The sequence below is a fragment of the Sebastes fasciatus genome, chromosome 16 (assembly GCF_043250625.1).
Source record: "Sebastes fasciatus isolate fSebFas1 chromosome 16, fSebFas1.pri, whole genome shotgun sequence".
In the NCBI taxonomy this organism is placed as follows: domain Eukaryota; kingdom Metazoa; phylum Chordata; class Actinopteri; order Perciformes; family Sebastidae; genus Sebastes; species Sebastes fasciatus.
In genome coordinates, this window is record NC_133810.1 from 11983645 (window position 1) to 12001009 (window position 17365).

General features: G+C 39.9%; 1 long non-coding RNA gene across 3 annotated transcripts in view; it reads left to right on the forward strand.

The window, feature by feature from the left end:
• Positions 1-4356: 4356 nt before the first annotated feature.
• Positions 4357-17365, forward strand: part of LOC141752631 (uncharacterized) — a 34440-nt gene continuing 21431 nt past the window's right edge. For all 3 annotated transcript variants that reach the window (XR_012590280.1, XR_012590281.1, XR_012590279.1), the window contains exon 1: positions 4357-4728. This is a non-coding gene — a long non-coding RNA (uncharacterized LOC141752631). The remainder of the gene's footprint in view (positions 4729-17365) is intronic.

A 17365-nucleotide genomic window follows, 5' to 3' on the forward strand; every position in this document is an offset into this window, starting at 1 on the left:
CAACTTTATTCAGTGACTTATATTTATTAATTTAAAAGGATCCCAATTAGCTGAGGCGAATGGTGCCAGCTAGTCTTCCTGGGGTCTGTTGTGATATGCTATGTACACGTGTTTCACATGGCCTAGACCCTTCTAGACCAAAGACCTAGTGTAAGTCAACAATAATACACTACAAGGTTCCCTCATACACAAAAATAATGGAAAAGGCGGCAAAGAACACAAAGATGTAAAGCAGGTGTTTCCTCTGCTGGGTCCTTTACTTTCTATTTCAGCACATCTTGGTGTGCAGTATCACATTTAAGGCCACTTACACAGACAAAACGAGAGCTCAAATTATTTTTAATATTAATTTAAAAAAATGACTGTAATTTAAATTTAATTTAATTTTAAAATTTCTGTTTACTACAAGTGTATAGAAATTTAAGCTGCACAAATCAGTGTTTTCCTATTAACAATATGTCAAATATATACACAAAATATATATAAATATAAATAACATGAAATGTGTCGCTCGTTGTGACGAACCCACACAGAATTATCACCTGACTCTGCATTTCCCCTCAGCTATACCAGCCCGATCTCATTCCCAGGGCGTCAACGCTTTGTCACGCCCCTCGCTGTGATACTGACGGATAAGGCACTCTTTAACGTCTGTATGAGACGCACTATGTAACCCCATCCGCGTCAATATTAAACGCTCAGAGAAAGTGGTCGGGGAGTGTGGTGGCGTAGTTTTAAGAGCAAGACAACACACATAGGGTGGGCGGGAGTGGTGATGGATGGGTCCACCAAACACAGGGCTTTCACCGAGGAGACCGCTGTCCTATATATTCAAATAGCTTTTTGGCTGGTAGGTGGGTATACTGTAAAACCGTCAGAAAAAGAGGTGGATATACTCCATATACCTGTGTATACCCTCCACTACACCACTGGTTAGGCCTGTTTCACCAGCAAGACTTGATGGTAATGGTAGCGCAACACAGAAGTGCTGTTCCTATGGTTACCTTCAATTTAATATACGTTGCGCACTGACTTAGAACAGTGTTTAAACTGTTAACCAGAACTATGCTTGATATTATTCTAAACACCTCTCAGGCAATCAGACATGAATATTTTCAGCAGCCATGGAATAAATCAATTTTAAGTTTATCCAATGACCTTTTGAGTTTGTTTTTTTGAAGGACATAGAAAACAAAAATGTTCTCAAAAATGATCTGAAATAGCCATAAATAAATATGTAATACTGGAAACTGACTTCTGTCTATGGTTAAGTATGCACAGTGCTATATGTCGTATAGGCTATGCATATGTGTATTATGTCCATACCTGTTTACTTTGCTATATAGACCATATGAGTGTATGCATGTGCGCCTGTGTGTGTGTGTGTGTGTGTGTGTGTGTGTGTGTGTGTGCACGCTCATTGCCAGTCTTCAGACCCTGGTTGTCTCTGCCTCCACCTTGTATGAGTCAGAGCTGCAGTACAGTGTGGGAGGGGCTGGGATTGGATATCCTGCTGGTGGCTCGTCCACACATATGCACACACACACACACACACACACACTTTTGTATTGTTATACTTGGGAGGACCTTCAGTAATGGAATACATTCCCAAACGTTTAGAAGTGAGCAAGATATCCACTGTGAGGGGATAAAACTCAAGCTGCTCCTAGATTAGATGTAAAAGAACATATAAACACATATACTGTACATGGACACACACTCCTCATGTGCAGGAAGACATACGAGGAGACAAACAGCAACATATAGTCTGCACTTAACACACATAAGCACACACAAACACAGCATGCTGTCACATCCGGCCCTGCGCTCCACAGCGTGGCCTATAATTAGCTGCCTGCAAAGCTGACTGCCTGGAGATGAGATGAGCTAACCAGAGAGAGAAGGAGGAGAGGAAGAAAAGGAGATGAGCTAACCACATGGAGGTAGATGCTTGCTGCTCCACCGAGAGAGGACGTAGAGGAGGGTATAGAGGAAGAAAAATGTTGGGAGGGCGGGAGGGAATGTGAGGAGGGAGAAACAACCAAATAGAGGTGAATCTTCATAAAGGGAAAGCCACATATGATAGAGGAGAATTACAGTACTATGGGTGCACAGTGTGGGTGGCCCCAGCAGGGATTAAACACCTAGCAGTGACACACACTCGTCCACGACCCATTCAGCTATACACGACGACCAAATAAGGGATTGGACATGTGTGTGTGTGCCTTCCTCTGCAGAGACTGGAGCATTTTTTTATGAATGGGGCTCCGGCAGCCAGAGCGGTAAAGTATGTCATAGCACTATAATGAGAGCAGCGATGGTCTCTTAAGTAGCACGATTTCATCTGTATAACAAAAGTAGGCTTGAGACTCGGCTGTGAATGAATGAGTCAGGATCGACGTAACCCGGCTACGTCGGCACTGTAGGCAGGAGGGGAGAGGGCGAGGGAGGGAGGGAGATAGAGAAGGAGAGAGGGAGGGGTTTATGTATGACTCATACTCTCTCCTCTCTCATTGTCACTCCACTGCAGTAGCATTGGAGGACTTCTGGCCTGCTGTGGGCTCTCCCTCCTTTATCTCCATCTCCCTCTCTGTCTGCCTCTCCATTCGCTCCACACACTTTCTCCGCCACTGCATTGTTGCTCTGTCTCATCCACGTGTCTGTTCTCTACTTTTAAGATCTTTCACCTCTCACCGTCAGTAAGATAAAACCAAACAAAGTTCACTAACAAAGCGACCACGCCAATAATGGTATGGGTTCGGAATAGTTTATATTGGAGATAGAGGGGAGCAATGATGATGTAGGGGGAATGGGTTAGAGGATGAAGGGTTGCGGTATAGGGGGATGAGGGCAAGAGGGGTCGTAGAAGGATGGATGGAGGAGAGCGATGGTGGACCGGTGACGGCTGGAGGCGGAGGGTATCGGGGGGAGTTGAGACCCAATTGTTCCTGTAATCAAATGAGAGAGAAAGAAGGGTGAGAGAAAAGAAAAAAAGAGATTTGGGGGGGTAGGGAGGTGAAAGCTGAGTCAAGGGGAAGTGAACGGATCAGGTGTGCTTAAATACTTTTGCTGTGGAAATGGGATGTCTATGAGGCGTGGTCTTTGTTCTCGAACTTAGTTATAAAACTTAATTAAAATAATTGTATATAAGGATTAAAAACAATGATAATAATAATAAAGACCGGTAAAACAATAACACACTGACACACCGTGACCCGGGATCATGGCCCTGAACTGTCCATAGGTTGGAAGAGCACTGATCTTCAAGTTGTTTTGGAGTTCGTCCCATGAGATGGGAGAAATTATTTTTTCAAGAGCATAACGTGTTTGTGGGACCTTAAGCATAAGCCAGTCACGAGAACATGTTAGATAAGGTCCAAGGTCCCGATCCAGCATTGCTGTGATGTAAGGTGGTAGCAAAAACTGAGCACTTATTTCCATCTAATGTGGTCATGTCTATTGATCACAACGTCATGGTCTTCTGTTCTTCTAGAGATTGAGAAATTGCTTAAAACGGATCCAAAACTGTGTATTCTATATTCTATATTTGCAATTGTACTGTTAACTATTTATGTAGCTATTATCATTCTATTGGTGGTAATTTAGATTAACTCTTATTTTTGTAGCATAAGCCTCTACATTTATGTAAACACGTATGTAGGTCTATCATTTATCATTGTAAAATGAATTTAATCCATTATTTATTAAAGTTGATTTTCCATAACCTTTCATTTTTTAACTGATAGTAGTTAATATCAATATACTTTTGTGTGAATAAACAGTAGTAAGTTATGTGTAATTTGTACACATGTAATTTATGTCGTCACTTCCAGAGAGCCTCCTTGCTGGTTGGAAATGTGTAACCATGGTAACCTGTGCAAACCTCATGTGACCAAAATTACGTTTTTGTGAAAATCAAAGTCTGAATTCATTGAAAATATATATTACTTAAAGCAAAGTGAAATCTTATACTTACAGTTAAATTGAAGTGTTATTGATGTTACAGTGCTGTCTGTCAATGTCCGTTTTGAACGTTTATCCTCACTACCTTATTGCATTGTGGGATATTTATGCCGTACCATACTGTAATATTTCACCGGAAATATAATGCAATTTGCATACAGTTGGTTACATAATTAGGTTTCGGACGTAGTAAATATCTCACATACTGTTTTAGCGTACTAAATATCATGTTAGTATGGAATTTCGGGTGTAGACTAACCGAAATAAGCCTGTTTTAATTGGTAAACTCGCTTTAAGCAACGGCCCCTGGTCACAATGGGAGTGTCCGATACATCCGGTCCACACGGGGGCGCTAGTGAGCCTAAACAATGGTTGAGTTTAGGTCGTGGCAGACAGAAGAAGCTGTAATTTGTCTCAGGTGCTCCAGTGAGTTCTTTTAATTACATCCATCTCCAGTGCTCAGTCACTTCTAGTGGAGTTAAAAACAGAGTCAAATATGTTAGGTTAAAATGTTAAAATAGTTCCAGAAGAGATTCAAATTGTCAATAAAAGCTATGTTGCGGAGTGTAGCTACATGTTGACTGCAGCCAGGTGTGGAAGCTAAAAGAGTGTGGCTAAAACAACACATTGAATGGAGGTATGGGACCGGAGATTTAAAAAATCAGCCATCAGACTCTCGGGCACAGGATGTGTTGGTTTTGCTGGGCCGAAGATGATGGTATCCATGAACTTCTCAGGACGCAGCTGACACAGCCAGGTGTAGAGGTGAGTGGAGCCCTTTGTTTATAGGTGAGGTGGCTGGGTAACAGAAAAAGAGTGGATGCCAGTACAGAGCTAAAAGTGGATAGCATTAGGTTAGTGCTTAAACGCTAGGGCTGCAGTGGTCAGGTAGCCCAAAATGCCAAAGACTGTCACTTTTTCCTCAGTAAATATCGGCATACAAACTATAAGGATGCTGCTTTTTACAGCTTGTACTGGGTTAAACGCCAAGGTTTTCATGGCGTGCAAAGGTGAAACTGCGCTTTTCACAGCGCGCAAAGGTGAATCGCCACCCAGAGCGGGGAAACACCACTTTTCATGGCCCTTAAAGTTGAAACGCAGCTTTTGACGGTATAAAAACTCATAAAATGCGGCTTTTTACGGCGTTCTGGTGAGGACACTAGGGGATGCGCTGCTCCTTTCAACTGGTCGCTCAAGTGGTGACGTAACCCAAATGCACCTGATTGGTCCCTGGTTTTCTGCTTGCCGATTCAAACAGGAAACAACATGGGGGCCTGCTGTTAAAATTTCAGTTATTTCGTATATATATTTACATGAGAAATAGACTATGCCTCTGCTGAATCTCGTTTCATTTCCGAATTACATCAATTAGTTTGACAGCTTGGTCCAAGTTTCGTGAGCCAGATGTGTCGCGCTGGACGGGCTCATTTGCATAACGTTGAGATTTATCACTCCCACCATGCACTGGGCGACTGCTTCTTCTGCTTTCCATAGGATCTGTCACCGGATCTGGTGGAAATGCGCCGTTAAACCCACTGACCCTGTTGGTGGGTCAGTCAGTAAAACCTCATTGTCAAAACTGACAGAAATTTTAAATTCAAGTGGAGATATCAAATATGTCAGCCTTGATTTTGGTGAAATTAGTATAAAATTATGCCAAAGATGGGATGGTGCAACCATAAATACATCTTGAATCTTTGGTGGTGTAAACATCAGATAGCTCCAATAAAGAAGTGGAACAATTTTAACTGCTCCCAGTGAAAATCTGAAAGGCCAACTGCTGTCTTCAACCTTTACTTGGCGTGTGTTTAACTAGCATGCATAGCCACATGTGCAATGTTAAAGCTTCTGTCTTTCACAGCAACCTTAGCATTCTCCACTCAGTCCCCTGACATCACATGAAATAAATGCTGAATGATAAAAAAACATAAAATTAACACAAACTTACTGCTGTTCAACGCTGCCAGTGTAGCTGTGAGGAAATCATTTCCCTCTGATTTTCCACTCTCTTAAATGTGCTGCTCAATCCAGCATCTGCCTTGCAATGCCATTATTTTGCCTTTTAAATAATAATGATGATAATAATAATAATAATAATAGTAATAATAGTGTGGAGTCTTTCTTATTTCATCCAAGAAGGCAGACTAAATACTGGGAGAAGCCAGACGCAGCACGGCATGACATGGTGAAAGACTTTAAAGCTGGAAGCTGGACTGTTTTCTCCCTCAATATTGGTCTGATTAGTTTGTTTGCACAACAGTATAGTTACACAGTAATTTAAAACAATAATAAAAAACGTAAAAAGCGAGAAGCTTTTACAAAAAAACTTTCATAAAAGACCTCAAAATCAGCAGAAAGATGAGCAAACCAAATGCTGGACTACAATCAGACACTGACGTAACCATGGTGATTAATAATGATGATGACAAATATGATGAAAGATGACGTCTACAAGATGTAAAGTAAAACTCGGAACAACCTTTTGGGACACAGAAATAAGTAAGAAGTGATTTTCTTTTCTGCCGTTGCGGTTGGTCCACGTCATAGCACTGAAAATCTCCCTTCTTGATAGGAGGATGGCGAGATCTGTTGAAGTGAGAGGGACATACATTTTACATGATGGAAATACCTCCTGGAAACTCACCGGTGGTGGCGAAGGCGGTGGTGGTGGTGGTGGTGGAGGTGGTGGGGGGACTTTACTTGCTCATGCGTGTGAGGTGCGTTCATTATTATTCCATGCCTTCCTCGGCTTGACTAATGGGTGCACTGGGCCCTGTGCTTTCACGCTGGGCTGGAGGAGGCATGGAAATAAGATACAGGGTGTGTGTGAGTCAGTCAGTGGTCATTACAAATTAACAGCTGGTAACCTAAAGACTGTATGCAACCAAAACCGCTGATATTCAATTAGGAGAACTTGGAAAGGCTTATAAGTTAAGTTCTGTTTTTCCCATGTTCTGTCTGATGATTAATAATCATGTGCAGGATTGCTAATTATTAGCTATGAGGGAATTATAGGCTACTTTATTATACGATACAGTGTCAGTTTACTATGCAGAGAGTCGATTAGTCGACTAATCAGTCGTTTTGGTCTTAGTCGACTAAGATTTCTTTAGTCGATTATTAATTCTTTATGCTTTTTTCATGCTGAATGACTTTTTTTTCCAAGAAACTTGTGAGCACATCTCTGGTAAACACAAGATTAAAAGTGGTGCTATTGTGTGATTCCTTGTGGAGAAACTCAGTTTTACAGATCTGTCTATGAAATTAACTAATCGATTATTCGACAGAATCGTATGAGTGTTAGTCGACTAAGATTTTTCATTGGTCTAGGTCTTTTTAAAGTCAAACCCTTGATTTAACAATTACCATAATGAGTTTCACTGCATTTGGTGACCTCTATGGTGACCTCTTTTATCAGGGCACGGGAAGTTATTTTTTTTAACATTTAGCATTTAAGATACTAAGATACTACCCTTCAGTGTGCTCTTTAACATTAAACACAGTATAAAGGCCTGCATATGTTAAATAAGCACCTTAAAAGGGCTCAACTATAAGCTACAATGTGCTTTCTGACTTTCGTTTTCCAGTAGTTATAGTTTTATGCAAGTGCTGTCCATTGGAACGAAGAGAAATGTCCCAAAAACAGTTATATATTTCAGGGAACGCACAATCGGCTCAGTCACTCGTCCATTGATTTGCACTGCGCGTAGAAATTTTTTTCAAGATAATTCAACTCTGGCATCGGGCGGGCGTGTGCGGGAGGCGACCACGGCCGCTTCACAGGATTGCGCCTGATTGCGGCTCCGCCTCTCATTGAAAGTGGCCAAAATCCCGAACTCGATGCTTCAAAACCATGATCAAAACGGTAGTCCACAAACCAATGGGTGATTCCACTTCTTATATATAGTCTAAGGTTAGCATGCCAACATTTGTCACTTTCGTTTTTTCGCCACACGAGAAGCTGTTCAGCGCAAACAGTGTATTTAAAGAGCCACACAAATACTGATCTGAATGTAGGCCTATTTTATATGATTATTATGCTATTTAGTACCCTACATTTTCATAGGTTGATTTTTCAAGATATTCGTGAACCAGGTTTCCTGTAGTTGAGCACTAATCACATTATAACCACTGTTCAGTGGTCTTTATTCAAACTGCAGAAGAAACTGATCCATCAATGATTAACTTTCTCCTCTGTGTACACGGCTCCCACGCTGCCTCGCACAGGATTACGTTACACTGCGTTCGTCTGGAAATTCTTCAAAAATCATACAGAGCTTTGGAACTTTAATTTGAGACACATCGTCGACCTCTATGAAATAACAGAAAACAGACTTCTCAGGCTGATATTGTGTCATATATCAGACCCCAATGAATCATGATTAGCGCTCCATTTTATAGTTCCCATGATGAGCATCTTTCTATCAGACTGTTTTATAATTTTACCTCCCCACTCGTTTTTGACACGTTCGACTTTCCAGTCCAGCAGAGACGATGTGTAAAGATCTCTCTGGAAATGGAGCCAACAGAGTGAGCCAAAAAGAAAGCTCAAAGCTGATCATTGTTCTCGTAAATTACCCTAGTATTTGTAAAGTGATATTGTTTAAATTATTACCTAATATGACTTATTAATGACTGTGATTTAGTAACGAAAAATTGCCTTTCTTGAAACAAAATAGGATTTCTGGTTTCCACTGTTCCCTGGCAGACCATAACACAAGTTCAACATAACCCTGCGGTTAATGCTGCGCAGGGCAAAGATCTAGACATGAAACTAATCTCAGGATATTTTATAGTTTAATCGCTTGCGTAAGATTGGATTGCAAGATTTTTCTGGTTTCAATAAATGCAATCTTTTCAGGATAATATAACTTTTTTCAGGGAAATTACATCAAACACAAACAAATTGTCTTGAGGCATTTTTTTTTTAAATCGATTACGTGTTTTTGATATGGTTTTAAAGACACATTACTGTGTCGAATACGTTCAATTAAACTAGAATTTGCAAAACGATGCCCCTGCGCAGTAACATAATGCAATGAAAAAAAACAAAACACACAGCTGGCAAGATTGGATGATAAAATTACATTTCAGGCTTGTCATTTTTTGCAGTGTATAAACAAGCCCTTATAATGATTAACTGCTCCTTACATAACGCCTCCTGGGCCTTATGTGCTCATGTCTTTGTACCTGTTATTTGTCACTTGTACAACAATTTAGTGAGTAACTGCCATAAAGCAAGTTGTCATTCGAGGATAACAAAGCACTACTATGCTTATACTGTAGTATAGCTGTACATTAAATATTTTTGCCTATTGTAAAAAAAAATAGTAGCTTGAAAACATAAAATAGAAGCAGTATTGTGGTTTCATTATTTAAAACTTCCTAAATAGGTGCAACATTTATGAGCAGACTGGTCAGCTGCTAACAGATGTGAGGTGTCACAGGAACAGCGAGTCATTGTGAAGCAGTGGCCAGAGGAAGAGAGGAAGAGGAGAGGTAATGAAGGTGTAATTTGCTAACCATCTGTGAGGTGCCTGGCTGCCCCGGGGGTTTCCTCTTCCCCGGAACTCCCCCTCCGCAGGGGCACAGGTGCTGGAGAGAGGAGGAGGAGGAGGAGGAGGAGGAGGAGGTGAAGGCGACTGGTAAAGAGGGAAGGGAGGCGTAAGGTAGGAAATATAAAGGAGGAAAAAACAGGCAGATCAGGAGGGCAAAAGATGGAAAATGGATCAGGAGGAAAAAATGGCAGAAGTGTGAGGGAGGAAATAAGGAAGAGAAGGGAGGGAGGCAACAAAATAGGCAAAAGTATGGTGGGATTATTGGGTTGGATTGATTTTTTGGAAATGAAATGGCATCCTCAATGGTCAAGCTATCATGTTGGTCTTTATTTTATAATCCCAAATTTCCCAAAGGCATCATTAAAGGTGCTATATTTGATATCCAGAGCATTAATATAGCAGCAAACAACAATTTTCCAATGTAAAGATATAGAGGAGTAATGTCTACCTGAGCAGAGAATGAAGTCACTCTCCTTCTGTATGTGTTAATCAGAGCTTTTCCGTGCTTTGTCGACATCACCAAATATACAAGAGGTATGATGGTGAAGAATGAAATCTAGGAAAAAAATCTGATACGGTCAGAATATTCCTAACACTGGTTTAGTTTTTTATTTTGAAAATGGGACAGGAAGTGGCCTGCACCACTTTGTCCCAGCTGCCGTCAACAGTTCAACTCTATCTCTCTTTTGTTTATGCCTTTACTGTTCAACAGCCAAGCCATTTTCCCTTGCATCAAACCCTCCTTTTCCATCCTTCACCTACTACTTTCCATCCTTAAGCTCTGCTATAACTCACCACCATCACTTCCTCTCTTCCAACTCCATCCTATTCCCACCACTGTACTGAGCAAGTATCTAACAGTACAACTTTGACATTTTTAGATTATATGAAAAATCACACTTTTATTAATAGTCAAAGTCAGGATTTTTTTAAAAATTAGAAAAAACACACGTATTTGTTGAATGTTTTCCACATTAAATATTTTTTTACACTGCATATGTGTGCATATCTTGCCTGTTTTACACACTTTGACCAACAGGTGGTTTGGTGTGCACATGAAGCCTTGTGAAATGAACCCTTTTGCGGACCCAAAAGGTTAAAACAAAACAGGACAATTAGTCCATCAGTATAAATATTCTGGCGATTAACCAAAACAAAAGCCCCAACAAACTAATATACTGCTAAAGAAATAAAAAAAAATCTCTTAACTAGGAGATTAACACACTGGAAATCCCAACCCTCCCTATGATGTGGCGGCACTTGGTACATTCTGATTGGCCATTTCCTGTATTTAAGAGCTCTGCTTTATGGGGTTCATCTTTGGCTCCAGCCTGACAAGATGTCCAACCAGCAGTGACACTTTCAGCATTGGTAACTCAAGGTAATACAAACTAGAATAACTTAAGGTGAACTTATCTAGACTATAAAGTGTACAAAAGTGAACTAAATTCATGCACTACAAATAGAAACTAATACCCTGCCAACATTTATCTGTTTGCTGATGTGTCCATGTGGTCAAAAGTTCAACAAACTCAATGAAGAGAAATTAACTATTAAGTGTAAACTAAAGGTGTGTGCAGGAGGATTTAAATCAGCTGTGTTATCGGCAGCAGGTGTGGCCATCGCACATCCAAACACCCTTGTATCTCTGCTCATCCTCCCTGATCACCCTGCCCCCATTTCACCTTGTAAACTCCTCACTTCCCCTTGAACATGCATGCTGGTGGAGGTGGAGGTGGTGGCTGGGTCCCTTCCTGCTTTGAAGCGCTCCAGTCAGCTGTGTTGCCTCTGACTGCCTCTCTCTGAGGGGCATATAATGGCTTTAAGACGTCCTGACTTCCTCCATAATAACTGCTTCCTCTTGCTCTTGTCCTGTCCTGGCCACCTGGCTGGCTGGCTGGGTGTGTGTGTGGCTGGCTGACCAACACTCAGCTCACATCTGTAGTATATGATTTTAGTACCAATCATTCCAAGTATAACTTGTCCCTGTGCTTGGTGTTGCTCTCTTGTTTGTGTCACAAGCTGATGTTGCAAAAAGGGCAGCTTGCTTGCAGATTATTTAAGTAGTAAATCCCACTAAACTGGCTAACTGGTTAGTCGCCTTGCTGATCAACCGACAGGATGGATGGCCACTTTACCGCCTGGCTCTTTGACCGACTGGCTGATTAAAAGCTGGCTCCTTAAGTAGCTGACTTATTGGCTGAGGAATGCAGCAGGTGGTTCAAAATCGGAATGTTTTTTTTTTTTGCGGTTGTGTGTGCATACGTGCACGTTTATGTTGTGTGCGTGTCTCGGTGCGTGTTTTTTCCCATGGTTGAAGCCATTGAGTTTGTCTGCAGGCCCTCCGATTGCTTCTCTAATCTGGCATGTTTCACATTCCCAATTTCCTCCGCTGGTGCATGACTCCTCCGCTCTGTGTTCGACTGGAGACTGCAGAGAGGAAAGCACGACAACTGCCTGTCTGTCCGACTGTCTTTCTCTCTCTCTGTCTCTCTCTCTCCACTCTGCTGGAGCTCTTCCTCCTTGCTGATGTGCCACACCTACTGTATTTGTTTTCTCTAATCTCCTGTTTGTCGATCTGACTGCACTTTAGCCTGTTTTCCCACACAGAGAAAATCAGTGGAGGTATAAATCATCTCTTATTGAACGTTATATTTTTGCTTGACAAAGAAACGTTGCAAAGAAATCTCTCTTTGTCGCTATGCTGCACAATAGCGTACAACCGTTTTAAACTGGGTGGATCCACGGAAGCTGTTTAACCAACTTGTCTGCAGGCGTTTAACTTGTATTCAGAGTGTTCTTGAACCTGGGAAAACCTGATGGCCTCTCTTACCTCAAGGCCTTTCCTGATACATGTTTAAACATTTCGTTCAGGAAGTGGTTGTAGGTAATACTTTGACCTTGCGGGAGTGTCAATGTGTGTCCCACGTTCTAAAGAATACCCTGCTTTATGGTCTATTTGACTCTAAATGGGACCATAATTTACAAAATGAACATCATGCTGTATTGAAGAAGACTTGAAACTAGCGATTGACACTAGGGATGTTAATTTTGAAAACTTTTCTTAACCGATAACCGACCCTCGTTAACCAATTATTAACCGTTAACCGACAAGATTTTTGTGCTACCTTAGCAGCTCTAGCATTGCTGGAGGCTGCACACGTAGTCTGCGGACCAGCTTTTCTCCTTAAAGTGACGAGGCGCTCCTCTGAGCCGCTCAGCTTTTGAGTTAATTATTAACATTTCTTTTAACCGCTAGCGTTAACAGTTAAACAGTTAATTATGGACATCCCTAGTTGAGACCGTAAACTCATGTTTACAATATTTACTGAGGTAATAAATCAAGTGAGAAGTAGGGTCATTTTCTCATAGACTTCTATACAATCAGACTTCTTTTTGCAACCAGAGAAGTCGCCCCCTGCTGGCTGTTAGAAAGAATGCAAATCTAAGGCACTTCCTCATTGGCTTCACTTCTCAGAACTGGAGGTTGCTGCCGGGCCCAGATTCAGGTCTCTGGTATCAAAGTCCTGCTCTTTGAACATGCACCTTTCCACCCCGACCACCTCCCTACTACTCGTTGCTCCTATAACACTTGAAAATGTTTTGAGACAGAGCATAATCCAGGCAGCAAATACATTTCTCTCAAAATGATTTATCAAAAGTAGCAAACATAATCTCTAGGAGACAGTGTTGCTCCAAATATACATTTATGTGTACACACATAAGGATGTAAGATGTGGCCTGGTTGTGGCACAATGGGAGATGGAAAACACCCACTTAATCACAAGTATTCATGCGCGCACACACACATATCCACACACACATACATACAGATCCACTTTATCATTAGGTAAACAAAGGGCAGCGGAAGCTAAGGAACACTCTATCAGCAGGCTATCTACAGTACTGTTGACTCTACCGTCCCTTATCTGTTACATGAACTCTACTCTGTCACATAAACATGCTCTCTCTCTGTGTGTGTTGCATATTTGCATGTGAATGTGATACCAGCGTTTTTTCTGATGCAACAGCGCTGCTGGATTAATTTTGTGTGTCATCACGCCCATTACTTCATCCTATGAAGGGGGAGATGTTCCCGCACAATGTCATGTTCTGGATTCATGTAGTGAGCTGAAGCAAAATTAATTAACAATCCTGGTAGTTGAATAATTGCTTAAGTCAACTATCAAGCAAAAAAACGAATTCTCTGGTTCCATCTTCTCCAATGTCAATTTGCTGATTTCTCTCTTTTATATAATTGTAAATTGAATATCTTTTCGGATTTTCGTCAAACAAAACAAGCAGACGTCGTCTTGGAGTCTGGGAACTTGTGATTATTTTCTTACATTTTATAGACTAAAGGATTAATCGAGAAAATAAGCGATAGATCGATTTAAAATGAACGAGCCTCCAGTGTCTAGTGTGTCTTCCAACACCCATAAAACTCACTAATTCACACACTATATCTCATTTGTTTAATATGTCAACCCGGTCTCATGGGAAGGCGTATAAATAGCACAACATTACAAGGATATTCTGCGTGTCATGAGGACGCATTTTAGGCTTTTTGCATGTCATTTGTACGCCATGCAAAAAAAACTACGGTAACATCCGCAGTTAGGTTTAGGCAACAAAATCATTCAGTCTGTCTTCTCATCTAACTCAGGAAGAAAACAAACAAACATCAAACTATTCCTAAATGTTCTTCCCTTTATTGTGCTGTAGATCAATCCAATATGTTTTTTGGGAAACCACATTCAAGTGTTCTGCAGTATAAAGTGCAGTGTAATTGCATATATACTGGAGAGGAGAGGTTGACTGAGATTTCTGGAAACCTTTCACTTGTTGCTCATTTTGCTTGTTTGTATAGTGATTTGCCAGGAAAGGGTGACCTGCTGTTCTTTCAAAGATATCCTAAAGGGAATCCAAATACACCAGAATTTATCAGATGTCTGTTGCAAGTCAACTTATCACAGGACAGACGGTGTGCCACATTATAGCAGAGGTAACTGGGGTAGACTTTTATGCATGTAAATAAGAAAAAATCAATACACATCCTGTATTATCAGTTCTGTAGGTCAGACAAAAAAAAGGTAACACTTTATAATAACCATCATTAATTAATGGTATAGTGATTGTTAATTAGATTTTAGTTTAGTATAGTGATAGTTAGTTTACTGTGAACAAACAATTTAATGATAATTAATGTTTACTTATTATTAGTAATGCTATAATGTATATTTTAGCAGTTTATTGTTGCACATAACATTTTATATACTATATTAAGTATTCGTTAATGATTAATTAATGTTTTGTAAACCATCTATAAACATTATTTGGATGACTATTATAAAGTTGATGATTATATTACCTTGTTAAATGATTAATAAAATAACATACATTTATACATCCATACTTGTGTGAATGTGGATGTTATTTTAGTAGTGTTCCACTTTTCTTTTCTTTTTTTTTCTTTTTTTTTTTCTTCTTTCTTTCTCTCTAGTATTTTAGTTACGCATGTACTTGTCTGATATGTTGTGCACCTTATATTGTTTGGTATGTTGTTTTGACTATGTACTTTGAAAAATTTAATAAAAAGATTTACACTAAATGATTAATAAATACTTTGTAAAGCATCTATAAACATTATTTAGATACATAGTCAATACTTTGTCAATAGTTAATATTTGATTTCTGCTCCATCTAGCTATTTAATGTTTATAGAAATATAACAAACAATTTCTAAAAAGTTTGCAAATTATTTGATAATCATAAAAAAATATTTAAAATATTGTATATGAAATGTTATAATGCGTGCACCAATAAACAGTTAATAAATAGTTTTAATGTAATCAGAATGTAATAGTTATAGTCTCTTATTAGCTGATACAATCTATAATTTATCAATTGTTTCATGTCACACAAACTAATGATAAAATAAACATACATTATAGCATTATTAAGAATTAGTAAACATGATTAATTATCATTTGATGGTTTGTTAACAGTAAAAAAACTAAAGTTAATATTCTATCAATTTACCATTTATTAATGATAGTTATAAAGTGGTACCAAAAAAAATAAGGACACTAGATTTCTCATAAAGTAGACGTCAATTTTATAATAATAATCCCAAAAAAAGACGATTACATATTTCTTTATCATTTTCTGTTTCCAGGGCAGTCACCTCCTTTTCCCACTCACCTCTCTTGTTTCGTCCTCCTCTCCCTTTCTTACCCCCTTCCTTCCTTCTTACTTCCTTTCTCTCTGTCCCCATCCTCCATGCTAAATGAGAACCAGACGTTCAGTAGACCTAATCAAGATGTCCTCAGCTGAATGAGCCTTATTATGGGATGGGTAAACAGTGAGTTCCGACGTTGCCGGGGGATAAAGTCCCGGGACAAACCGGGGTTGATTGAGAAGAAACGATACTGACATCACACAGTTGTCAGTTACAACTATTTGTTTATGTCGGAGGCGGAACATTATAAAAGGATGAGGATTAGGAAACACTGGTTATCACAACAATTGGCATAGCAACTAACATTGCACAGCTACAGTATGTTTTATATAAATGATCAGCTGGAGGCCTAAATTAGGCTGCATTATAAACCTTGAAATAGTAGCCTATATGTTTGTTGTTACTCTCCTGAACTCTCAGAGGGGTTTTGTGCGGTTTCCTGTGGATTGCTGACTTGAGTGGTCGTGCCATAAACTCTGAGCCGTGCTTGTTTTGTCCTTAATGATGAGAGGCCATTCATACTAACAACCTGTACATAAAGCATGGCCGTAAAATGCTGTGCGGTGAGGCTGCTCTCCAGTGTTAACTATGGATCAGATTCCTCGTGGCAGATGTCTAACCCCAAAACATTCACTGCTGGGGGAGTTTGTTTCCAAAATGTCTTTGCCTGAAGATTTAACATCAGTAAAACACTGGAGGTTCAGTGTGAGAGTCAGCGAGCAGATAAGCTCCCAACTGTCCTTTTTAAGTCAGCAATATGATATACCTTCTATAGGGTAAACTGTCTCCTCCTATACTACATACATTTTACATTTCCTGCTCTAAACACTCTGATGTACAGTCGGTCTTTGGAGTTCCCGCTTGGCCCATAGACTGTACTGAACCTCCATGGATCAAAAATCATAATCAACCTTGTTTGCAGTTTGAGGTGTCCTGTCAACAATTTTACAGACGTCTCTTTTACAATGATGGTCTATGAGGGAAAAGGCTTTTTGGGCCGCAGGGGGGATTTTTCGCTGTATTACCGCGAGTGGCCACTGGAAAAAATGGGAAAAAAGGCTGAACAGAGGCACCGTATCCAGGTCTTATTATACATCCATGCTTGAGATACCATAATGAAATATTAACATGCTTACGTAAGCATGATAAGATGCTAATATTTTAGATATGGCATGCTAACTGTCAGCATTTAAACATTGATACATTTTACTATATATATTATGCTATACATATTTTGTTTATCAATTAATAGCCTGCGATTTAAGATTTATAGGCTAGAGGTGAAGTTAAAGGTTCACGTTAAAGTGTCTTAAGGCCGTTATGCACCAGTGTTTTTTTCCGTGCGATTAATCACACGTGAATATATCTTTTCGAACTATTGTTTTTTGTCATGAATACTTTCACACAGACAGCAAATATAGGCATCAACCAATCACGTTGTGCGGAACGTATTGAGTTGCGCCTACATTTATGAAACGACACTCCTTTCAACCTTGACGAAGGCAGCGCAGCCCACTCTTTTTGTTCTTACCTTTCACAATAAAAGCCCTCGACATATAATATTCGCACGCGATTATTTCGCATTTTCGTGTTGTTTATTCAT